This window comes from Stenella coeruleoalba (assembly GCF_951394435.1).
Source record: "Stenella coeruleoalba genome assembly, chromosome: 13".
Lineage (NCBI taxonomy): Eukaryota > Metazoa > Chordata > Mammalia > Artiodactyla > Delphinidae > Stenella > Stenella coeruleoalba.
Window position 1 is genome coordinate 11,366,615 of NC_137159.1, and position 26,762 is coordinate 11,393,376.

Here is a 26,762-nt window from a genome sequence, read left to right on the forward strand (position 1 = left end):
TTCTGTAAATATAAGTTGGTGTCAAGGTGACTCCAGGGGTCTGGGACTCTCATGAAGCACAGGGCCTCAGAGTCACTGCTCTCCTTCCTGGTCCTCGGCCGGTTTCCAGATTCTCACCTTGGGGAACGGAGACACAACCCCTGGGAACGTGTCTTAGAGCTGCCCCATCCTGGCAACTCACCCCTCTGGCTCCCTGGGGCTTCGCTGGGGACCGGAGCCCACACGTGCCTTCCCAGAGTGTGAGGGCCTGCCTGCCTGTCCCCTGGACACCTGGGCAAGCTCAGGGCCTCCCCCGCAGTACAGAGAAGAAGGGGACGTTCAGTCAGCCCCGCTGGAACCCCGAGAGCAGGGCTGCTGAGCCCAGCGCCCATAAGCCTATCCTCTCCACACACAAAAGCGGTTTCACAGTCAACGACTGTGATCGTTTTCATGGAAAATAGGAAAGAAAAGAAAAAGACTCTTTCAACTACGTGCTTATATTTGCATAAAGTCTGGATGGATATGTAAGACGCTAAGAATAGGGTCATGGACGGGGGAGGTCAGTGGGAACCAGATGGGAGACCGTGGGAGCAACATGCTTTCCACTGGACAGCTTTTTATAGTTTTATTTCTGAACCTTCTTCGAACACATTAAAGCTGGAAACCTTATTGCCTTATTAAAATCTGCCTTATTGCAGATTAAAAGAGACAACCCATAGGGTCATCTCAAGAGACGCTGAGACACACCAGCTAAACAGCGCCCCCTGTGCACCCCTTTCCAGGTGCCGCCCTCTGGGTGCCCGTGGCCGGAGGGTGCGCCCCTTCACTCACCAACCTCGGAGCACCTGCGAGACTCCCCGCAGCCAGGGGCGAGCTGCCCCAGAAGGGATTACAAAAGAGTTGTCTTCTCTTGGAAATAATGTACTTGAATGATCCTAAAAGCCTTTCATCTGGATGTGCTCTTGGAAAATAGAATCCCTTCTCGAGTGACCGTTCCCGTTCCATCCAAGTGTCCCCCAGTGATGCACTCAGCTGGCGAACACAGAGCAAGTAATGCCCGCTTTGGACCAGCAGACAGAGCTTGGGAGACTCACTTTCTCCCGGGGAAGCTCGTGGTTTGCAGTCACCCCTTGTGCTGCTGGGTGGCAGTCTGCGCTCATTCTGCGTCTCACCTCTCCCTCCGCAGATCTTAACCCTGAGCTGGCACTCCTGGGGACTTCAAAGGGACCGTTCACAGACAGCCACCCGTCTGTCAGGCTGGGCTCAGTGACTCCAGCTTGAAAGGCAAATCTGAAGCCAATCAAATGCATCCAACCCACAAACTCTGAGGATGTGACTATGTACAACGACTGAAACAGCAATCATTTGACAATGGAGCAGTCAAACGTTCTGAAAGTTTAAGGTAACTTACTGCTAGCATCTAATTAACAGCTGCCCAAGAGTTAGCCAGCCTGGCCATAAGCTCCCCATGCTTGAGGATGAGGGAAAGAAAGAACAGAACGGGAGAGAAGGAGGATGGCTATCCATCCGAAGTCTGGCTGAGTGTCTAAATTATTACTGCCTGCACCACCAGTCTATGGGATCACATCACACATCTGCTTGTATGTTCCTCGTCCTTTCATCCACGTGATTGAAACCTGTGCAGCAAGGTAAGCTGTTTGCATTAGGCGAGGTGCCCCGGAATGTTAAATGCTGGCAACCTCAAAGACGATTACTAGCGGAGCGCCACAGGTCTCTGCTCCTGGTCTACACTGATTCAAAAGATCTTCCGGTAAAGAAATAAAAGGGATACCTCTCCAACTGGCAGGTGATGTGAAGCTTTGCATTTTAATTAGCGAATATATGGGCCAAATCTAGAAGATCAAACTAAGGGGAATGTAAAATTTTACTTCTGTTTAAAAAAATCAAAACTAAGTCAGCACCTCAAATGCAAAATGAGAGAGATGTGGCTTTAAACGTGTCCCCACACACAGAGGCAGGGATGCTTGCGGGTCCAACAGATGGGCGTGTTGGCCCCAGACCTCAGCCTAGTATCCCTCACAAGGGAGAGTATGGTGCTCATGTGTAGAGGGACATCAGAGAACTGCAGTCTGTGCCAAGGAGGGCAGCACAGGGTCACAGTTGCTGCATCTTTCAGGAACCACAGGAGGAGGGAAGAGCTTGAATACAAGTGCTGATGTCCGTGCATGTGGAAGGGCTCTGGTGTGGAAGAAGCTGGGGCTCATGTTATCATTCAACAGTTTGGGAGACAGAATAACTGCTCAATGAATGCTAATGAATGTGTTGATTTATGACTATAATTATGATCATGACTATGATGGAGTGGCTTCAGGGGCAGAGCTAGGTCCAAAATGTGCAAATACCAGAAAAGAGGCTTTGGATTAAGCTGTGTCTGGAAGGAGAGAAGGGGTTTAAGTATAGATCAGATGACCCCTTATGCCATAAGGCGTCCCCGTCTCACGCAGTGGTCCCCAACCTTTTTGGCACCAGGGACCGGTTTCGTGGAAGACAATTTTTCCAGGGACGGGGTCGGGGGCAGGGATGGTTCAGGCATTAATGCGAGCAATGGGGAGCGACAAATGAAGCTTCGCTCGCTCGCCCAGGTGCTCACCTGCTGTGCGGCCTGATTCCTAACACGCGGTGGACCAGTACTGGTCTGTGGCCTGGGGGTTGGGGACCCCTGCCTCATGGGGCTCACACAGAGGGACTGTGAGGGTGGTGGGAGTGCCCTTCGAACCCAGGGAACTCCCAGTGGCAAATGAAGCATGTCTTTGTGATGATGATGACTCCAAGTTGGGCTTTGAGTACCTGCCATTGTGGGTCCCCTTTTGCCCATATGCTGTACGAGGACCAGAGACGCTCAGTGACTGGCTCCTGGCCACAGAGCTGGTGAGGAGGAGACAGGGCTCCACTCTAGCTGCCAGATCTGCACAGGAAAAGCAAGCAACACACACACACACATACACCCCTACGCCTCTCAGATCTCCGCTCAAACGTCTTCTCATCAGAGGGACAACTAGAGACCACCCCTTATGTGGGAGACACCCTCGCCCAGCACTGCTGTGCCCCCTCCTCACAATCACATTTGTTCATCCCCTGCCTCCATAGGTCCTAAGAAACATTTGCTGAATAATGAGTGCATGAAAGGATGTTGACATGTACACACTACTGTATTGAAAATATGGGGTTGGCCAAAAAGTTCATTCGGGTCTTTCTATAACGTCTTACAGAAAACCCAAAAGAACTTTTTGGCCAACCCCACAGATAACAAACAAGGACCTACTGTAGAGCACAGGGAACTCTGCTCAATATTCTGTGATGACTTAAATGGGAAACGAATTTGAAAAAGAACAAATACATGTATATGTATAATTGAATCACTTTACTGTATACGTGAAACTAACACAACATTGTTAATCAACTATACTCCAGTATAAAATAAAAATTTTTAAAAAAGGAAAGGATGGACTATTGAATCTCTTTCCCCCAGTGGTCTAGGGCTCCACAGCCATGCTGCCCCTGAGCCTGGAAAAAAAAGCCTGTGGGATTCCTCGGATGCCGAGGTTGGAGTGGATGGACCACTGCTGGGGTGGAGATCTGGGGCCCAAAGAAAGGTCAGGAGTAAATGGCATATGAATCATCTACGCCTTAATTTAAACAAGAAAAAAAGGGGGGAAAATTAAAACAGGTAAATGGCAAAAAGGCATCAATTCCAAGCTAATACTATAAAACACTATGTGTGGCACTTTCCTAAGAATTTTTCATGAAGGAACTCCTTTCATCCTCGAAACAATCCTCTGTGCTCATTGCTCCTGCTCCCATTTCACAAATTAGGAAACTGAGGTCAGGAGGCACAGATGACTTGCCAGGCAGTGTGCAGCACACTAATTGGAGGTCCAGCTCCAGCAGCTGCTTCATCATAGTGCCCCACAGCCTCCCCACCGACAGACGTTCCACGAACCGAGAGCAAACGGCACTGGGCCTGGGGGAGCCGCCAGGAGCGAAATCTTGGAATTTGAGGGGGGTGCCTCAGGGGAGGGATGGCAGTGCGTCTCAGCCCACGATCCCATACGTGTGCAAGGACATCATCTGTGCCCGAGAGAACGTATGCTGTGCCGAGAGCTGCAAGGCCGGGGACCGAGGTTTGCCATCTTCCCCCCCGGGTAGATCATCTCCCCCCACTGCTTGCGTGTTTCTTGTCAACGATGGCTGAACACAGTTTAATGCTTCTCTCTTAAAAAGTCAAAAGAGTCAAAAGACACACTTGGGGGATGTGTAGGAGGCCAGTGACAGGAACCACGCCTGAGCTCAGTCCCTGGAATGGCTTCACGCAAACAAAACAAAGGATGCCTATCCCCAAACGGGAAGGTTCACTATCAAACATGCACAGACGGTCAGGCTGTGCGCTCCTCACCTGAGGCCCCTGCAGCTCGAAAACGCCATCAACCCCACTGGCAGAAATGCTCCAGGGGTCAGGCACCCAGCCCCGGCTTCCTCCTGGACAGGTCCCTCAGCTGGGACCCTCGAGCCCCTGAGAGTCACTTGGGGTTTTATCCCCCAGAGATGGGGATATTGAGGCTCACGGCCACTGGTGGCAGAGGCCCTGGCCCCCCACCTGCCTGGCCCACAGCTCCTGGCTGAAGGGTTCTCCACCTGGGAGGGACACCCACCCTCCAGGGAACCTCAGCACACGCGGTGCCCAATTCTGAACTTTCACCCCAGTGCCACATCCTTCCTCAGGGTGACAGCCCGACTCTCAAAGCTGCCCGGATTAGGAAAACAAGCTCTAGATCTGTGCTGTGCAATAGGGTAACCACTAGCCACATGTGGCTATGTGCCCTTACATTTAAATTAATTGAGAGCTTCCCTGGTGGCGCAGTGGTTGGGAGCCCGCCTGCCGATGCAGGGGACGCGGGTTCGTGCCCCGGTCCGGGAAGATCCCACATGCCGCGGAGCGGCTGGGCCCGTGGGCCGTGGCCGCTGAGCCTGCGCGTCCGGAGCCTGTGCTCCGCAATGGGAGAGGCCACAACAGTGAGAGGCCCGCGTACCGCAAAAAAAAAAAAAAAAAAAAAAAATTAATTGAAATGAAGTAAACATTTAAATTCAGCACCCAGTCACACTAGCCACATGTGGCTGCAGTCACTCATTGGACGGCTTGCCCTGGAGGTTTGGGAAGCCACAGAGGACACCATGTGACTCCCATGGGTCCCCCGAGCGTCTTCTGTTTCTTCCCCTCTGTTATCATGGCCAAGACGGAGGCCCAGGTTAGAAGAGGTCCAGCAGCAGGCAGCACAGGCATGCAGACACCGGACACAGCCGAGGGCAGCTACAGGGCCTGGGAGCTCACGCCAAGACCCCAGGAGCGGTGGCGCACCTCCAGGCAGGGCTCTGTGGTCAGGCGACAGAGCCCCAGGTCATGCGGGTCCCCATTCGGCTGGACCAGACCCTGAGTAGCTCTGGGGCCAAGTCTTCAGCGTTGAAGCAGCAGTGCTGGCGGCCGCCTCAGTGGACTCCCCCCACCTCCAGCCCCGGTTTTCTGGAACCGGGTCACCCCAGGATTGTTTGATGATACCAGGACAAACAGGGATCCCTAATCATAAAAGAATCTGAATTCCCCAACAGGCAGGTCGAGGGGGTAAAGTAGGGGCAGGGTAAGCTTGGAACAGATTTAACGTAATTTAGAGATTTGGAGAATAAAGGAGAGTTCCAATTTTGATGCCTCAGCATTGGAGGCTGAAACCCTTACCCCCTGAACAAACCCATTGAATGAGTGGAGCGATTACAGGGAGAACGAGGAAAGGGGAAGTAAAAATGGACACGGGGTAGATGACTCTGCTCTGAGAATCCTCATCTGAAAACCCACATCGTCATTTCCAAAGCTGACTTGAGGCTCACCAGCTATGCACAATAGGCCAGACCCGCCTGCCACCCTCAGAGGCACTGCCAGGGTCACCCGTAGTCCAAAGGACCACCCACAGTCTAGAGAGCCACCCATAGTCCAGGGGATCACCCACAGTCCCGGGGACCACCCACAGTCCAGACGCCATCCCCCCCCCCCCCGCACACCGGGACCAGCCTCCATTCTCCAGGACGAGGCCCTCCCAGGGCCTTCCTCTGCACTGGGCACACAGGGGACAAGGCCTTGGGCCCATAATGCTCTCAAAATAAAATAGTTTATTTTCACATCAGAAGAAAAACCTGAATATAATGAAATTGAATATATAATAATAAATCCAGTCTGGATGACGTGCATCTTTGTACCAAGACAGTCATGATACTTTTTTGCATCAGGAAGGGCCCACGAAGGCAAAAGCACCCGAGGGCCATGGAAGTCACTCTGCAGCCCTGAGCCTTTGCCTGTTATACCAGAGATATGAAACGCAGCTGCACACAGAAGGGACCCTGACGACCCTATGGACCCTCCTCGTTGACCCACAGATTGAATTTCTCCACCAGTGATTTCTCCCACCTCTCTCTGCGTCATGCAGGTAAACCCACTCCAAAAAGAGTCACATCTCCAGGTAAAGCTCCTGGCCTCCCAAACCTGCTCCATCCGCTGGCTCTGCCAGCCTCAGCACTGGCTTCCTTCCTCCAAATTGTCTTATGGTTTCAAGGAGCCTGCTGGATCTCCAGCCATCACCTCTGCATTCCACAGAGGAGGAAGGAGGGACCTGAGGGGAAAAGGTTAAGCCTCTTAGATGTCAAGGTCCTTTAAGGAGCCTTCCGAAAATCCCCAGCTACCCCACTGCAGACTATGTCTTCCACTGGCTGCCCCATCTATACAGGAGCTGGAGGAAGAAGGCCCTGGGAGGCAGGGCAAGCAAAGCACAGGAGGGGCCTTAGGTCCAAGGTGGGGTAACAGCAGACACTCCTCCTCCCCCCAATCCTTCCTGTCCTCATGCATCCTCCTGGCCCTGATTGTGTCACTAGATAACAGGCAGTTGTGTGGAGTGGAGAATGTGACAGTTTCCCCTTCTCTCGCCTTTGATCAGATTGAGTGATGTGACTAAACTGTAGCCCCTTGAAGCCCAACCTCTTCTACTTCAGCCATTCTGCTCTTCGCTGGAACCCTGCCCAGCCTTTGAAGCCAGGTCTGGGCAGTTTCCCTGCTGCACCCTCAGGACTGGAAGGGCGTGGTCCTGACTCAGGAGGCCGAGTAGCTGGCTGTGAGGAAAGGGGCGAGTCATGAGCCCAGACATAGCTGAGATTCCTGGTGTGTCCCCTAGTGGGGAGGTGGGGGGGGGGGGAAGAATGCTCAGCTTGGATGCTCTAATGCGTCTTCCCCAGGCAGGAGGTGCTGTCAGAGGTGAGGCCTCCCCGCTTCCCTGGGCTGGTCTCCTGGGGCACCTATGGCGGCCTGACCTTATTGGACTTATTTATGTCTATTTCACCAGAAAGATATAAATAGGAGAGACCTGTCTGCCGGTTCACATCTCTGGGTCCAAGAACCAGACGGTTGGGTTCGAAGCCAAGCTCCTCTACTTACTAACAGTGTGACCTTACTCACCTCCTTAAACCCTCCTGTGCCCCAAGTTCCTCATCTGGGTGATGGGGACGATACTTGATAGAATCTGCACACTAAGTGAGGTCATATGTACAAAGCTTCCTTAACCACGCCTGCTACCAAGTCAACACTCCAAAAACAAAGCAGTGCTCGAATTATCATTCTTTTATTGGGTAAATGAGAAATATTTGCTAAATGCATGAATGAAAGGAAATCCTACTTAGATATAACAAAAAAATCAAACAAGTGATTTCTGTCCCTTTGAATGTCTCCTCCAGTTGTTCAAAGCCCTTGAAGCCGTGGTCTCTTTGTACCCCCCTCCTGATACTTCCAGTGAGAGCAACGTGTTATTTCATGTCTGCTTTTTGCCCCTCTCATATCCTTTCTCCCCTGCTTCCTGTGTTGTCAACAACCCCTGTTGTCAGGGGCAGCAATGTGCCCAGTTAAAAAACAACATTTCCCAGGATCCTCTACAGATAGGGGGCCAAAGACTTAGGCAGAAAGGGTTCCTTGGGGATTCTAGGAAGGCTCTTTAAAGGAGCCTGACATCTAGGGTTCTTAGCCTTTTGCCCCCACCTCCTTCCTTCCTCCAGTGTGGAATGCAGAGGTGATGGCTGGAGCCCTAGCAGCCTTCATAAAACCATAAGACAATGTTGAGGAAGGAAGCCAATGCTAAGGATGGTAGAGAAGAGAGATGAATGAACTGACTGCCCTTTGACCTTCACCCTGGACAGACAGCTTGCTTTGTCTTTTTCTACCTGAGAGAAAGTAAATCTAACACTTGTTGGAGGTACTGTTACGTTGTAATTTCCCTTTACACCCCTTTATATCCAGCTGAACTGATAGAAACCCATGCATCCCTCTCACATTCTGTAAATGATTTGTCCAGTGAGAAAAGCTAAAATGGTACATTTCTGCCATCATTAAAAATTCCAATGTTTTAAGTATGACACATTTTTGAAAGGACAGGGCGGCTAGAAGGGCTGAAAGTCCCTGCAGCAGAAGTCTTTCCTCGCAGGATAATCAAACCTGAAAGCAAAAGATAAGCAAGAAAACTGTAATGGATAAGACCGGCCATCACTGTTAGCTTTTCCAATTATACAAGATGCAATAAAACCAGCTTTTGTTGTTGTTGTTGAATCAGAGTAATCCTCTGAGAACAGCCAAGCATCCCACCCACCCCTCCTTCCTGTGGCCTCGACTTCCTTCTGATCTGTTGTCGGCTTCTCCCTGCCTGAGCTCTGTGGTCTAACCAGAACCCTCCTGAGTCTGGTAGGAGCCCAAACCCTGCCCCGCAGCACCGCCCCGCCCACGGTGCTGGGCAGAGGGTCCTCTGGCTCATGGCACAAGTGGCAGCTGCAGGGAAAAACTCCCCACAAAGCGACGCCATTTGAGACTGACATACACGCTGGAGCCAGTGCCCAGGATGCAAAGCCTAAACTCAGAAAGGAGATGGACAGTGCACCTGGCGCCTTACTTTGACGGGGCCGTTCTGGAGAGGGCAGACGGAGCAAAAGGATACACTTCTCTTGGACCCCTGCAGAATGACTGTAAAGATATGGCTTTTGAGACTTGAATACCTCCAGAATCAACAAGGAAAGGTCCTGTTATGTTCCCCCGGGTTTTAGTTTTAAGTGTGTCTTACTTAATATTTTCAATATGAGTCAGCTCCATATACTATGATGATTTTCAAATAACCAGAAGTTGACTGTAGCTGGCTTTAAGACAGGAAGCACGAGTACAGAATCCAGCTGCTTCCACCCCGGGGGCAGGTCTGAATTCAGTGGTCCTGCATTTTCTGGCTCGTGACCTCTGTCTGCTGGATGATGAACTCTCCTGGGCCCCTGCTTTTCCTGACTCTCCTCTCCTGACGGGGGTAAGGGGCTCTCCCGTCACCAGTGCGCTCCTTGAAGCAATTGCTCTGCCTGATACGCCCGCCTGGGAATCCTGGACCTCCAGTGAGTTGAGTAACTGGCCATCCTTTCTACCTTCCAGGGTGGGTATGTGTGTGTGTTGGGAGGAGGGGGTTAAAGGTAATATACAGAAAGTTACTACCATATGGTTGGAGCTGAATGAAATGGGAGCTGTTCTCACTGTGATGATGTGAAGGGTAAGTATGATGACGATGATGGTCATGATGATGGTCGTGACATCTAGAACCCCAGGTATTCCTGGAGAGAACCAAGAAGCACTTCCCATTCACCTAATCAATAAATATCCTGCAAATACAGAACATGCCATGTAATTCATGACACAGACGGGATCTTACTTCGGGGGCATGAGAGCCAATTCCTTCTGGATTCCCAGGGTTCAGGGCCCAGGGAGAGATGGAAAGGCATGTGGGTATATTTCTAAATCACTGAATGTGTACTTAACGGCTGTCCAGTCTCCTTGTAACTTGTGTGCCAATTATCACTGATTTTTACAAGGCCCCTCGAGGGTGGTGCTATTATATTCCCATTTCACGATGATGAAGGTGGGACACCAAGAAGTTAAGAAACTTGCCCAAACTGCCAAACAGAGGGACACACACACACACACACACACACACACATACACACACACACACCCCTATCGGGTACCATGGAAACCCTGTGGCAGGAGGTAATGAGAGCCCAGGTCGGGGTGTTGACTAGGAGTGGAGAGTGGGGGACCAGGCCAGCAAGCCATAGCCAGTCCCCAGGTTGAGGATGCCACGACCCTAGGGCACCGGGCGACTTCCAAATGTCATCAAACTCTCAGCATTTGTTTGTTTGTTTGTTTGCTTTTGATGTAGATGTCCTTTTAAAACGTCTGCTCAGTTTCTATCGTAGAATGTTTCCCTCTTTACTCCCTGCCTGCATCCACACTTAGAATCAGCATCTTTGGGTAGTTAGAAACACATGACCACGCAGCAAATCACGTTACTAAATGCTCTCTTTTCAGACCTAGCCGTGGCCTTATTTCTGACCTTTTTAAATGACTCTTTCTCCTGATTACAGAAATGATAACAGCAGTTCATCACAGGCTTGTGTCTCATGGGTAAGAGACCAGTGGACCTCTAGCATCCATACAACTGCCTGACTTCTACAGGACAGAATCAACGTCTAGGATAAAATCAGCCACTTCAAAGCCACTTCCCAACAGTGCTTATCCGGGAGGATTTAAAGACAGTGATAAACACAAGTTTGATGCCTGGTGTGGCCTCTGAAACGAGGACAGGAGAAAGTGCAGGCAGCCATGGAACACAGAGGCACCTCCTAAGGCATTTCTCCTCTTACGGGCTCTTCTCTCCATGAAGATGGCATTTCTCTGAGCACTTATGAAGATGACTCACCAAGAAAAGGACACCGGGCAGGTCTCCCACCTTGGAAACCCCTGGTCTCTGCCTGGCTGGGGTCCCAAGTTGACACTTGCATGGCTGTGGCTCAAGCTTTGGAACACCGCTGATCCCACTGGAATCGCAGGATCTTGCTTGAAAATGTCAAGACACTAACTCGGGGAGCCCAGATACCTTTAGGGTACAGGTAAGCAGAGAAGCCAGCAGAGCTAACGTTGAGGGGGTCCCTTCTGAGTCCAGACCCTCTTCTACGCACTTGGCAGACGCTGGTTCTCTGAGTCCTCCCAGGCGTCCCCTGAAACGGGTGGTGTCACGCACGGTCTGGAAGCCCAAGGCTATCAGAGCCTTGAGACATGAGGGTTCATCAGGGCCTGTGACCCAAAGAATACGGGATCCCTGACAACAGTCATCAGAACACAAGAAATCAGTCCCGGGCAGGTCAGCAGAACTTAGTGGGGGGGATGGATTCAAACAGGCCTGCACTGGGCCCTTGAGCTGCTAGCCGGCAACCCAATCATTAATTTTTTTCTAATTTTCTTAGTAGTTTTCTCATTTTATAGATAAGAAGGATAAAACTGGAGGGAGGTTTTCTTCCTCGGAATCCCGCTCTCGGATTTTAAGCTGACAATCTTCCCACGCCACGTGTCACCTGCAGAACTTGGGCTTTGAAGCTCACATGGTGACCGCCTCTCCCACTGGGTCCCTCGGCCAGGACAGCTTCAGCCCTGGGCCACGCCAGCCTCTCATAAACTCTGGATTTTTAATTGAACCAACCGTATACTCAATCAATCCGGTCATGGCATAACCTAAAAACCATCAACGTCAGCCAAAGGAGATGGTCCGGCCCAGGGAACCCCTCCAGCCACACATGGTAGAACTGGGACCGAAGCTGGAGACGTCACCAAAACAGGGGAGGCATCCAAAGTTGGTTTTAACGGAAGACGCAACAGCTGAATCCTCCTAGAGGGGGCCCGCCAGCCACCACACGGGTGCTGGGGGCAAATCGAATGTTCTCTCAGCTGCTCCAATTTTAGAAATCAGATGCTGACTCATTATTAACCCAGGAAGCCCACACACTCAAATGACTGTACTGAAAAAGCTCTGTCATACCCTGCTTACTGATGTGCAAATTTTTAAGCAAATTTGAAAATTGTTTACCATAAGGTATTTATGACATTTTAACCGTTTCATTTACAGTAACCAGATGACATTCGAAAAAAAAAAAAAAAGTTTCCTGTATCTTACTTGACAGTAAAGCTAAGCTTTATCAGAATGTTAACAGCTTGAGAAACACACACCGAGGTCAAGTCAGGTCTCAGAAGCACTCAATTCCCCCTTCCTCACCCCCTGCCCCCCAGTCCGCGGCATCATTTTCTTTCTGATTTTACTATTGTGTGTGACTTTCAGTGTTAAGGAAAGGCGAAAGACACCAGATAAGCTCCCGGAATCTTTCTCATGCTCGTAGAGAGAAAAGCCAAAATTCTGCCTCTTTATTGTATTTCTTGCACTAAACGTGGGCAAGCTCAGACCACGCGGCCAGAAATTGCTCAGAAGCTGTCTTTCCTCCACCTCTGAGAAGCGGAAGCCAGCCCGGCCTCAGCACCCCTGAGTTAGTCACCCACCTCCACCTCTGAACTTCCCTTCGGCTCCACAGAGGAGTCTCAAACAGCTTTTAAACCAGCCAAGCATCACTGTCTCCTCGGTAATACAGGATGAACATTCTCACAATGAACCGCTAAGAAACTCCAAACAATCAGGCTCACAGACAGTAGCTACAGGGACAGGGCAGAGAGCCACCTTTCTAAAGCCAAAGATCTTCAACGTCTGAACGAAACACAGTATCCGCTCCAAGACCCCCTCAGCTTTCCTAGAGCTGAGACTCTGAGGCAAAGGGCAGAAATGAACATGAAAGTGACAGAAACCTACTCACCAGGGAGAAGCTGTGGGCTCCACCTTCCCAGGACCAGGCTGTGAAGATGTGAAAACAGATGCTGGCTCGGGCACAGCCCGCCTGGAATGTCAGTTTGAAACTTAAAAAGCAACGACCATACAGTCAGTTATTTCCCTCCATTCCCAATGATGTCCACACGATTGAGACTCAAAAAAAAAGGCGCACACCTCAATCTTCATTCTCATTGGAACGAGATGACTCATGCTGACTCACAGCCACCACTTCCTCTCCCGACATTCTCTTCATACTTGTGAGCTGGGCTGGTCCCGTTCCCAGGGTCTTTGCAGCCCTTCCTGGAAGAACAGCCTTCCTGACCCCGGCGAGCAGACCCGGCCACTGCCCTACATGTAGCCCTGGGAGCCTACACTAGGGAAATGCTTTATTTAGGAGATCTGGGAACAGCTGAAATAGAAAATGCATGAACTTCCTATGCATTTGAACCTCCGATAGACACTGAAATTTTGTAACGGATTGCAAAACTCCTGCAACTAAACTGCTCTTTCAGAGCATTTCAGGGGGAGAGAGGAATGAGGTATTATCTTCTTCTACCAGGAGGTTAGTTTGCCCTTAGTCATGCTTATTTCAGTGCATGTTTTCTCCTGAACCTCTTCCTCTGATAGAGTAATAAATCACGGGCTCTAAAATCATGATCTCTTCAAAGCTATTTATTAAGACGTTGGATGCCCTGTTTTTAGGATCAAGCGATGTACAAAATCTCTTCAGTCCATCTTTCAGGCTTCAAGACCAGATTTGAATATTCAAGTCCCAAGGGATGAAATGAAAGTAGAACTCTGGCAATTTTAAAAACCGTTGATGAATGTTTCCATGCAAGAACGGAGACCAGCTTCAGCCTCCCAGTTTTCTTTGGAATGATCCCGGGGGTGGGGCGGCTTTCCACAGCTTCCCACATTTTTAAATTATGAGAGGCAACGGAAGAGCAGACTCTGTGTGATGCTGAGCAACCAGGAAGCGTGGCTGTGGCTGCCGTCAGGCCCACCCTGGTTTCTGGAGGGTGACCCACGAAAGACCACGGGTGAACACTGGTGCCCTTCACCCTTTCTAACTTAGTACCTATCACCGTGCAGGCCACACTCTGATACCCCGAAAGCACAGAGGGCAAATGAGGAAATGATGCTCTGGAAGAGGACGGAAGACCCAGGCCAGCGGCATCTGTGTGCACCCGGGAGGGGTCAGGAAACCTATTCTCCATTTACAGCTGGATTCATTTTAGGGAAATGATACTTGTTCATGACTCTAGATCGCAGTTCTTTCAACAGGACAATCGGGGCATTTTCTATCAGACAACACCAAGTGCTTTGAGGTCCCTGTGAAAGTTGCAGTCTATTAGTCAACTGGCCAAATATTCGTGTTTCTGGCAGTGTTTTGATTTTTTTCCAGGAGAGTGGAAAGCCTGTTGGCTTTCTTCTGGAATTTCAGAACAGCTATGTTGTGCAATTCGTTGCAGTGTGTTTTCTTTGGGGGGAGAGTGGGAATGGGGGTGGGTGCGGTGGGCTTGTGAGAAGCCTGTCCTAAAGGGACACATCTTAGGACATGAGGGTCTGGCAGCCCCACGAGAAGCAGGCATTGATGCCAGGAGTTGTTATTTTTGTGCGATATGTAGAAAGCCAGCCTCTACTTATGAAGACTTGTATTAGGTCAACTCATTAATCCCTGGGGGAACTGAAAAATTATTAATTGAAAATAAAACACCAGGAATGAATTAAAGAAATTTGAAATAGTTGGGAAAGGTAGGCTCCAAGGGACAGCCACTCCCTCCTGCCGGAAGTGCCCTACCAGAGGCGTCATTGCTTTACCAGTGGTTTCTTCCTTAGCCACGCTGTTTCGGTGAAGCTTCCGGAGTCCTCCAGGGCAAGGCCTCCTCTTATAGCAGGAGCCTTGAGCCACCAATGTGGAAGGACAGTGGAACTGTGTTCTCCATGTAGCGTTGCATCGGATGATCCCAGGAATACTGTGTCCATTCCTGACTGCCCCTCCTTCCAAAGCTCTTCTCATCCGGGCCAGGAAGTGGGAAAGGGCACCGGTGTGAGAAGGGGCTGCCATCAGTACATTCATAAATAAATCATTTATTAAGGCAAATCAGCACCACCTCCCATGATTGTTAATACGGAATGTTCTGGAGAGGATTCACTTCTGCATAGTTCCACAGCAAGGAACCAATGGTGCCATTTTAAACGTGGCTACACGGAAACACGTTTTAAACATCGGCATGCTTTTTCCCCAATGAAAATAGCACTGGAAGAATTTGGGTTTCCGTGACTTAGGAAAATAAACAAGTTTCACTCCTAAAGACAGCGAACGGTCCGAAGACAGTGCCTACTAGCATTGTCACAGGATTCTTACAAATACTGACGGCTCACGTGTAAGAGTGTTTAATATGTGCCAGTCAGTCTCCTAAACACACACAGGTATTATGACCTCTGATCCTTCAAATAGCCCTATGAGGAAGGTAGCGACACCATCCCCACGTCTAGCAAGGACTCCGAGGCACAGAGAAGGCCAGGAGCCTGCCCAGGGTTGCAGAGCCCAGATGTGAACCCAGCCTGTTTGGTGTCAGAGGCCACATTCCTAACCACCAGGCCACAGGGATTCCCAGGAAGGACTTTTTAAAAACCTTTGCCCATACATCCCCTTATCGCATGATGTGTTCTCCCAAATTCTGCAGATATGTGTAAGGTAGACGTACTTTCTATTCATTAGAGAAGTGAATAAAAACCCTAGCCTTGAAGTTCCCTACCCCTTAAGATGGTAACAATTCTCATTAATGGGAAGAGTCAATTAGAATTATCCACTGACACCTCCCAAAGGGTCCCGTGAAGTGCACGTGCCAAGATGGTGCTCGCCCCACATGAGACACAAGGGTGGCAGGGAATATCCTCAGCGGTCCTCCTTTCACTTGACTCACGGATCTCATCACCACCCTCCTTTGAGGGAGAAGATCCGTCCCTCATTTCAAAGCGAACCCCTCCTCCTGTCTCCACCTCACTTCTTCTCCAGGATTTTGCTCCTAATCACATATAGGCCCTCTCCCTCCATCATCCTTAACCTTTTCCTGTCCACGGGCCTAAACACAGGCCCAAGTCTCCTCCGTCTGCAAAACACCCTCCCTGGCCTTTGACCCTGTGACGCAGACCCCATGGATGCCCCCATGTTCATTCCATCCCTCCCTGTTGGCAGCAGTCTTGACGTTTGGTTGGAATGGACTCCACCACCCATACCCAAGGGAGAAATTTGATTGGATGAAGCAAAACAGGAGAATCCCACTGCGACTGATTCTGGGATGGGCTCCCGGGCCCATGTCAATTAGGGCATCACTACTTTTAGCCATGGTAATGGGCTCAAGGGTATTGCCATTGCCTCAGGGATGACAGAGAAGAATGCACAGAACTAAAGAGTCTCGTTCTTGCTTTTAAGTTTCAAAAGTCGAGGACAGGGTATTATGAAGAGAGAAGAAAAGATTGTAGGAGTGGGTGAAGCCAGGTAACAATACACAGCTGTGCATGTTGTATACTGCACAACCCCACAGGGTAAGTTCCCCTATAAGTGGCAGGGCTGGTCACAGTACCAGGTGATACCTCTCCAAGACCTCTCTATGATCCCACAGGCTGGGCAATGAAGAGAGCTGGGGGAAAGGAACAGAGAAAAGAGTGTGAACCCCGCCCCCAACCCCAATGGCTTGGGACAGAGAAGCTGGGCCTCTCACCCCAGAGCAGCTCAGGACTCTTAGAACAATGGGACGTGATGGACATTGGAACGATGGGAGGTTAGAGTTTCATTGGCAGTGTTTTTTCCATCCTTGGTGGAGCTGAACTCAGTGGTGCTTTTAAAATTGAGGGCATCTTCAATTAGATGGAATATAGTCTGTAAAGCCAGGAGGCTGGAGGAGTTCCCAGAAGAACGAGGGTAGAAAAAGGAAGCAAGAACTGAGCCCGGGGCCCTGCATCTTTCAGGGGTCGGGGGTGACGAGGAGTCAGCAGGAAAGGAATGGAGGCGGCGTCGGGAGGAGCGGACAAGGTGGGAGGAAGACAAGTGAAGAGGGGGCTTTAAGAGGAGAGAACGATCCCCTGTAAATCACTACTGAGAGGTCACATGAGGTGGGGACGGAGAGCATCAGTGAGTTCGGCAAGAGGAGGTCTCGTTGGGGAGGATGGGGTGAAGGTCTGGGTGGAGTTGGAGAAAGGGTGAGAGAGACAGAAGACAGTGAGAAGAGACACCGCTTTCGAGAAATGGAGCTAAAACTGGAGGGGAAATGGGGTCAAGAGAAATTTCCTTTTCCGTAAGATGAGAGAAATAATAGCTTGTCTGTAAACTCACTGAAAGAAATGATTTACCAGAAAGGAAAAAACTTGATGCTACAGGAGAGAACCAGAGGGAAAAGAATTTGGTCCAGTAGGAGGAAAGACCAGACCTACCGCACGTGGGGAAGGCTTGGCCTCCGCGAGGGGAACCTCACGGGCAGCACAGGATGCTGCCCAGTGGGGAGGGCCAATGCAGACCTGATTTACATGCTCTTGTATGTTTCATCATTTGTAATAAAAGAAAAATGACACCAATTTTTAAAATGCAGTGACAAGTAGTACACGATTATAGTCTTTCTATGAAAAACCCTAAAACATTACAGACTAATGTCCCCTTTGATGTGGAGGTGGGACTTTTCACTATGGTAATGCGTTAGAGGGACAGAAGAGGTAGGATTGGGGATGTGGAGAAGAAGCATAGGAAAGGGAAGACAGTTCCTAGAGAGGATTGCCAGCGGTGGCCCAGGTTGGATGGAGGGTCAAGCCCAGTTCCCCAAAGGGAAGGCTGCTGGGTAAATATCAGTGAGATAGAGTACGCCCTGCTGTGGGGCCGGACACCACAGACGGACTCCAAGGGGATACTCTGCAAAGAGCCGGGGAAGGCTGGGCACGGAGCTTCCTGGGTTCTGCTGGGAAACGACTGAGGACGCAAAAGTACTAGTGTACTCCAAGATAGCCTCAGCACGCTCACATGCGTGCACTTGGCCTTGAGATCCACCCAAGTTAGGTGTATCAATATTTGCTTCTTTTTCTTTCTAAGGCTATTCCATTGCATGGACATACCATTGGTTGTTAACCCATTCACCTGTTGAAGGACTGAACTGGTGCTGACAAAGAAAGCTGCTGGGAACATTTGTGTACAGGTTTTTGCATGGACACGAGTTTTTATTTCTCTGTTGTAAGTTCCCAGCAGTGGGATTGCTGATTCATATGGTAACAGATATATAGATACAGATATAGGTATCTTTATCTTTATAAGATGTATATAGATATAGCTATATCTTTCTAAGAAACTGCAGAATTGTCTTCCGGAGTGGCTGTACCATCTATTCTGCATCTCCACCAATGTGTGTATGAGGGACCCGTTGCTCTGTATCCTTACCAGCACTGCTATTGTCAGTAGTTTTTATTTTAGCTGGTCTGGCGGGTGAGCATGGTCTCTCCTCATAGCTTTATTTTGTATTCCCCTAATGACTAATGAGGTTGAACAGCTTTTCATGTGCATCTTATCATCTGTGAATCTTTTTTGGTGAACTGTCTGTTCAAATCTTCCACGTGCTTTTTTTTTTTTTTTTTTTTTTTTGTTGTACGCGGGCCTCTCACTGTTGTGGCCTCTCCCGTTGCGGAGCACAGGCTCTGGACGCGCAGGCTCAGCGGCCACGGCTCACGGGCCCAGCCGCTCCGCGGCATGTGGGATCTTCCCGGACCGGGGCACGAACCCGCGTCCCCTGCATCGGCAGGCGGACTCTCAACCACTGCGCCACCAGGGAAGCCCCCACGTGCTTTTTAATTGGATTATTTGTGTTGTTACTGTTGACTTTAGAGCTGCCTTTATACATTCTGGATGCAGCTTTTTAAATCGGATGTGTGATTTGCAAATATTTTCTCCAGACTGTGGCTTTTGTTTTTCATCCTCTTTCACAGCATCTTGTACAGAGCAGAACTCTTTACTTTGAGGAGGTCCAATAGATTGATTTCTTTCTTTATGGAATGTGCTTTTGGTCTCATATCTGAGAAGTCTTTGCCTAACCTTAGGTCTAGGGAATGAAAAATGTTCTCCTGTTTTATTCTAAATGTTTTAGAGTACTGTATTTTATAGTTAGATCTATGATCAATTTTAAGTTAATTTTTTACAGAGTGTGAGGTTTAGATTAAGGTTTTTTTTTGTTTGTTTGATTTTGGTTTTTGCCTGTGGACGTCCAATTGTTCCAACACCACTAGTTGAAAGGAGGATTCTTCCTTCAATAATTTTTTTTTTGGAGATCAGCTGGCCGTATTTGTGTGTACCTGTATTGGACTTCCTGCTCTGTTTCATTGATCTATGTATTCATCCCTTCCTTAATATCACACAGTCTGAATATCATACAGTCTGAATGATGTCTTAAATCCAGGTAATGTGAGTCCTCCAACTTTATTTTTCTTTCTCAAAATTGTTTTAGCTATTGCTGTTTCTTTCTATACAAATTTTAGAGTCAGCTCTTCTGTATCTACCAAAAAATCCTGATGGGATTTTGAAAGGAAATACACATCATCGATTGGGGAGAATTCACATCTTTACTACGTTGCGTCTTCCGATCTGGGATCACAGCCTGTCTCTCCATTGGTTTAGGTCTTCCGGATAGTCTATAGCTTAGTGCCTCCCATGTATGAGGTAAAAATTCTCTTCACTCCAGAGTATGGGTTTAGTCATTCTCCAAAAGTCCTCTTATCATCTTCAGAAAGTCCCAAATTGAACAACTATAGATTATTAAAAAGATATTGAATATAGTTCCCCGTACTATACAGTAGGTCCTCAGATCAGTTGTTCTTCATTTGGGGTGCACAAAGATGTCTTTGAGGGTCTGACAAAAGCTACAGACGGCTCTGCTAAAGAGCCATAGACTATACACCACACAAAATTTTGTACACAAGGACCATGGGTTCTAATTCTGGATGCTTTAGGTGTCCAGGCATGTTGGGGTTGGAATCCCTGGACCAGATGATCCCAAGGTCCACTCCAGTTCTGAACTTTACTGTTTACTTGGACTCATAGCCTGGTGTGAGGCGATATCTGACACATTAGGTAGTAACCTAATTCTTTAGGTGCAAAACCAATCCAGAATCTCACGTTTACATCTTTTCTTCACGTGAATTAAAATATGAAGGAACCTCAGAACCGAGGATGTTTTGGTTGACGGCAAGGGCCAGCAACCTTGCAAACTCCAGCCCTCCAGGAAACACCGGCCCAAGTGCAGAGCAGAGGGCTGTTCCTAAGTGCCAGCTAGGAGCTCTGGCCACGGGGAGCTGCAGGTCTGACCCTGGTCTATACCACAGGGAGCACGGGCACACGGGGCCTTTCCAAGAAGGCAAAGTTGTAAAAGGCAGCTGTCCTCCTCAGAAGGGCACAGACGCTCATCTCTTGGAACACCAGCTCAAATAAATCACATTCCATTCTCTCTGATTCATTCACTCGGAACAAGATGGGCCTCTGCCAGCGCCTCTGCGGAGAGCCGAGCCAGGAGCCGTATTTTACAACTGCTCAAGGTCAGTCCTGGCACCTCATCTTTTATCCCCCCAAAAGCACCGTGTTAGACTTAAACCGACAACATTCTTGCTGTTAAGTGATCCCCGTCACTGTCAAGGGGTAAAAATGAAGAAGAAAAAAGAAACACTTGTTGTGGTTCCCTAGAAGTTTTTCTAATTAAGATCATTTGTGAGCATGGATTATAATTTGGACTTAATGATTGTTTGGACAATAATGATAGTCTCAGTCTTGTATCTTGGGTATTCAAGCAAACACTAATCTATTTGGGGGAAGGGATTTTGCAGATGTAATGAAGGCCAAGTCAATTGACCGTAAGATAAGGGTATATATGGCTGGGCCTGACCCCGTTAGGTGAGTTTCCCCTGGCTGAAAGCAGAAGAGGAAATCAGAGACTCAAAGCACAAGGGGATCATGTGCTCAGGAATGAGAGCAGCCTTTAAGAGCTGAGATCCAGCAAGGACACAGCGACCTCAGATCTACAGCCACAAGGAACTGGATTCTGTCACCAAACCAAATGAGCTTGGAAGTGGATTTTCCTCCAAAGCCTCCACACAAGAGCCCAGCCCAGCTAACACCCTGATTTCATTGGGTAAGACTCTGCTCAGAGAACACAGTGAGCTCTATCCAGATTTCGGACCCACAGAACTGTGAGCGTATAGTAAATAGGGGTTCTTTTAAGCCACTCCGTTTATGGTAATTTGTTACACAGAATTGGAAAACGAATACATCCAGCCCATTTGCAAAATGCAGACAGTAATAGTTCCAGATTCACAGGGTTATATGAGGATTAAAAGTTAATATATGTAAAGTGCATGGAATAATAAGGACTGTCTCTAAGTAATGTCTATTAGTCATAGATGCCATTGACTTGGTAAAATGGTTGACCAGTTGAAAGTTTTCCCATCAATACATTATTTGAGTCACAGGATACACTCAAAAGTCTAGAATTTTTAAAGAGTGAATCACATACTAAATATACATCACCTTTGAAAACTCAGGACTTATGAATGAGCTGCATGGTTACAAAAAATTATGTAACAAAGCAGACAGTAATAGAGAAGATGTCAGACCATACGGAGCAAAATACAAGACTTTTGGAAACTCAACCATCCAACAAATATTCAGTTAATGCTTGCCAGAGGGCACGCACTGATGCAGGTCCTGGGGACACAGCAGGAAAAAAGACACAAAGGTCTCTATTCTCATGAAGCTAACATTCTGGTGGGATGAGACAGAAAATAAGGGCACGAGAAAAATCCAGGCTAGCAATATGAAGTGTGCAGAAACGTAACACAGGGTGGAAGTATACTACTTGAGATGAGTAGACCATCTAGAAGGGCCATTCTAGAGAGGTCCATTTAAGCTAAGCTCTGAATGATGGCCAGGAACTAACCAACAGCATTCGGGGACAAGCAACCAGCTAAAGCCTAGGCCCCCAAGGCAAAAAGGAGTGCGGTGTGTCTCGGGACCTCAGAGGGGGCCAGCAAGGCTGATACTTGGTAAGCAACAGGGAGGAAAGAATGGGCTTGGGAAAGGGACGAGGAGGGAGCTCAGATTTTATGCAAGGTCAACGAGGAGGCACTGGAGGGTTTTAAACAGAAGAGTGACATGGTCTGATTTGGATTTTCCGAGGCTAACTCTTACTTCTGAGTATAAAGCCCTGTGTGGGACCAAGTGGAAACAGGAAGTGCAGTGAGTCCCGTTGGGAGTCTGATGATTGCGGCAGAGATAGAGGATGAGGACATACCAGAGTTAACTGTTTGGAGGTAAAGCTGATGAATGGGTTGGATTTGGGGGCAGTGAAGGAGAGACATTCATCAAACACAACCCTTAGATTTTGGGTTTGAGCAACTGAGTGGTGCCCTTGACTGAGATGGGAAGGTCGAGAGAGAAGGCGGTTTGGGGCAGGGAAAAATTGAGGGTTCTTGCTTTGGCCATCTTAATCTGCACATGCCTACCAGACATCCATGTGGAGATGTTAGCAGGTCTGGATTTCTGGGGAAAACTCAACGTTGGGGGCACATTGGAGAGCATGTCGTAGAGATGGAATTAAAGATCTGGCCTGGATGACAGAGAGAGATAATGTGTAGAAACAGGGATGGAGCCCAGAGCCCTTGGCCAGTGAGGTTGGCAGAAAACCAAGACAAACAGTTCTCAAATGGGGAAGGTATTATATCAGGGGGCTCGGTGGACGCTAGTGAACATAGCATGATACCATTCATCCGGGCAAACGTTATTAGTTACTGTTTGTATCAGCTGTCTCTGATTTGCTGAAGACAGACTACACTCTTGAAATGTTAACAAGAAAAACATAAAGCAGAAGTATTATTAAGAGCCAAGGCAGTGAAAATCCTCCATTCTTGGCCAGCAGGAAGAACTTATGAATGGTTTTTTCCGTTGTAAATAGTGGCAAACGATAGTCTTCATTATTTTGCAGGATTTGGCATAACTGGGAAGTTTCTTAGGCTTGATAACTGGTGAAACAAAACCAAACAAAATGCTTAGTGTCTAAACAGTTCTTTGGTCTGAGACATACTGCCAAGAGATCAGATGGACACTATTCCTCAGATGTACCACCGTGATTTAGAGCCGAGTGATTTTTTTCAATAGCAGCATTAGCTTCTTAATTTTCATTTCATTTCACACGGACACGTACACCCCCAAGCAATCTGAGTTTGCCCCTTGAAAAGCTCATGATTAAAAAAACGGTATGGAAAAAAAATCAGCACACTTCCTGATGGCCAGTAATGGGTTATAACGTGTCAAGCATGAACTTGAGATAGTGCATTCATCTATAGTGGCTCTTAGTGGAAACTTACGAGTTAAATCTCATATGTAATAGGGACCAGCCCCACCAAGGGCTTGAGAAGGAGTTACCGGTGAAAGCACTCCGGTCCCGGGGACCACTCAGCGCAACCTCGCAGGCGTTGCCCGTCTCCATTTAGTCCGACTCAACGGCAGGCTCTGCCGTGTGTCTTCCTGCCTCTGGCCTGCCAGGTACCACTCCCTTCTTCGATCTGTTTCTTTCACTTTTGTGATGAGACAAAGCCACAGATCTGATTGGGGCGCTTTCCTGCTTTCATATCTGCACAGCTTTCTGGGGTCCATGTAGGGCTTAAGGGTTTGTCCCTGAGTCAAAAAGATCCAGCTTACAGCCTGGCTCCCAAATAAGTGGCCTTGTAACGTGACCTTCCTGAGTCTTTGTTCCCTCATTTGTACATTGAGAATAACCATGGTCACAAGAGAGTCTTGTCACACATTTTGGTGTGGATTAAATAATAATGCAGGTATGGCACCTAGCAGAGAGCTGAGCCCTTAGTAAGCACTCAGCAAGTGACAGGTCTTTGTAGGGGGTATGCTGTCATTTTGTCTAAGAGAACTATTGCCTGGTGGACCCTCCCCTACCCACTTTATTTGGCCCTGGTGGTTCTATCATCCTAGTGTACCTCCCACCCGACCTAAAACCACCTATCACACAGTGGGGGAGTGCATCACCCAGGATTCGATCTGGTTGTATATTACTAGAAAAAAGAAACAACGGTTTAAATTAGGATTTTATTTCCCACTCATGTAAAAGCAGTCTGGCACAGGTATCAGAGGCTGACGTGACAGGCCCAAAATATCACTAGGACCTTGGGTTCCTATCTTTCTGATATACCATCCTGGAGCATGGCTTTCAACGTCAAAGTGACCTCATGGTCCAAGATGGCTGCTGCAACTCCAGCCAGCAAATCTATATTTCTCCATCTTGACATTAGGAGGAAGTGAGGGAAGACAAAAAAGTGTATAATGCCTCCCCCAGCCCCACCACTATGGAGTCTTACTGAAAGTTCTAAATAATAGTTCCACAAGTAGAATTAAATCTCATGGCCTCTCCTAGCTGCAAGCTAGTCTTGGAAGTCTTCTTTTCACTGGATACATCGCCATCTGAAGTATGATCTGTTTTTGAGTTAAGCAAGAAGGGAAGATGAGATATCAGTTGTCAGCTAGCAGTAACCCCATGGCATAGCCAGGCTGAGCCATCAGTGCCCTTCCATAGGATCCGGTCTATGACAGTGCGAGAGAGGGGATCCACATTCCCTGTGGACCACAGGCTGGAGGGGCACAGCCCCACACACGGTGGACACTGGCAGCACAGAGACAAACGTGAGCCAGGGAAGGGGTAGAGCCTGAGCCTGAGTGAGGCTCCCAATGGGTACCCCTCTCCCCTTCCTGCTTTCCTGTTTTACTGTAATCCTTTACCCCTCCCTCTAGACTGAAAGGTCCTAGAGGGAAAATCCCCTCCAACCCACATGCACATTCCTACAGGTGACCATCAGTGTCGGTCACTGGGTGATGGAAAGAACAGAAAACGTAGTCAGGTTTGGCAAATGAAAAATATATCCCAACAGGATGTGAGCAAGGGCTGTAGAGTCAGGCTGCTGGGTTTGACTCCTCTGTCTGCTTCCATTGTTCCATTGTGTGAAAGAGATAATAATAATAATGAAAACTCTCTCCAAGGATAATCCACAATGCCTGGCACCGCGTAAGACCTCAGTAGACGTTGGCCATTCATATTATGATTAGTACTGCATGCCAGGGACTCTGAGATGCACTTTTTTTTTTAACATTGTAACAGCATTTGTACTATATGACAGGTCGTGATTAATTAGCAGAGGGTTTTTTTTTTTCCCTTGGTGGTGCATAAGATCATGGTCTGTTTTACAATCAATGGTGTCTGAGGGTCAATGGAATTGTTATCGTCAGGAAAGGAGCGGAGAGAGTTTAGAAATTCAGGGCCTTGTAAAGTCAGAAAAAGTCAACTGCTTCTAGACGCCAAATAGTAAGAGCTGAGCCTGGGATGGTCATTGAGTGATCAAGGCCTAAGTGACTCAGAAAGAGAGGAAGAGAAAGGCATGGCCTTCCCCACACCATGTTTCAGAAAGATTCGGGGGAGCTACCATTCGATCAAAAGAGAGAGAAGTTAGAGTCAAGAAAGGAAGGAAATAAAGCAGGTCTGAGACCAATGTCTTGGCAAGAGCTCTGGGTATGCTTGTAGCCATGTGGAACTGACTAGAAGCAAATAGATCAGAAGCTGACTGCGTATTCTTTTTTTTTTTAACCCGAATTGTCAAAGAAACCATGAGCTTAAAAAAAGCATTTGATGTAATGGAATATCATTCAGCCATGAAGAGGAGTGGATTACTGACGCCAAAACATGGATGAACCTTGAAGACAAGAGCTAACTAAAAGAAGTCAGACATAAAAGATCACACACTGTACCATTCCATTTATATGAAATATCCAGGATAGGCAGGTCCATAGAAATAGAAAGCAGATTAGTGGTTACCACGGGCTGGGGGTAGCGGGGGAATGGGAAGCAAGTGCTGGACGGAGAGAGCATTTCCTTTTGGGGTTATGACCGTGTTTTGGAACTAGAAGTGATGGTGGCACAGTGCTGTGGTTGTACTAAATGCCACTGAATTATGCATTTTTAAGCGGTTACTTTTATATTATGTGAATTTCACCTCAATTTTTAAAAAGCATTTACTATCCAACTATGGAACTCCAACCCGTCAGCATCAGGAGGTGGGCTGGAAACACTGTGCTGCCCCAACTCAGGGCAGGTTCCCAACCCATATGATATACAACCAGAGGCCCCAGAGAACAATGGATGGGGAGGCCCCCAAAGATGAACCCACAGATGGTGGGACCCTGCACCTCAGGGGAGGGGTCTCACTCTATCTGCCTGGAAGACTTCAGAATTTCTGGACCAGGAGCCCCTGGGTACCTGCCATCGTTCCCTCATGGAATGGCAGTGCTGTTGTCGTTATCCTGCTCCTATTGCCCTGAGGAAAACTGGCCTGTGTGGAGCCGCTCTTTCATCTCACTGCTTTATTATGTGTTTATAGGCTGCTGGGACACTGCTAAGAGGTTGCCATGCCTCCCCAGGAGATCCAGGAACATTCCACCAAATGTAGCTTAAGTTGTGGTCATGGCAGCGACTGCTGGCTGCCTAACCCTGTATCTGCTCTCCTTTTGCCCCCAATAATGGAGCTCTTGATTTTCAGTTGGGCACAGAATAATTCTTCCTAGGACGATTCTCCATTTGTTAGTCCCCCTTGCAGCTGGTTTGGCCACCACCTGAGGAGGGCAGGATGATGAGCTAGAAGGGGCCTGAGTTAGCCAAGTTGGGCAGCTGCCATGTAACTCTAGACTGCCTGCCTCTGGGTTTCTTTCACATGAGAGAATAAAACTTCTCGTATTTGAGCCTCTGTTGTTGGAGGTTTCTGTAATGTACAACTAATTCTAATCATAACTGACACAGTGGCCTCTATCCTAATCAACCAATCAATCATTTGGGTACCTAAACGTAGGACTCTGCAATGCAGTCTCAACTCCACCAACATTTGGGATTTGATGGACCTCCTCATTCTCTTAGAACTTTCCAAATTGGCCAGGCACACTGT

At 48.4% G+C, this 26,762-nt stretch overlaps 1 long non-coding RNA gene across 2 annotated transcripts in view; it reads right to left on the bottom strand.

The window, feature by feature from the left end:
- The window catches only part of LOC307196431, a 273,555-nt gene extending 260,568 nt beyond the window's left edge, over positions 1 to 12,987 (bottom strand). For both annotated transcript variants that reach the window (XR_013831132.1, XR_013831133.1), the window contains exon 1: positions 12,733 to 12,987. This is a non-coding gene — a long non-coding RNA (uncharacterized lncRNA). The remainder of the gene's footprint in view (positions 1 to 12,732) is intronic.
- Between the last annotated feature and the right edge of the window lie 13,775 nt (positions 12,988 to 26,762).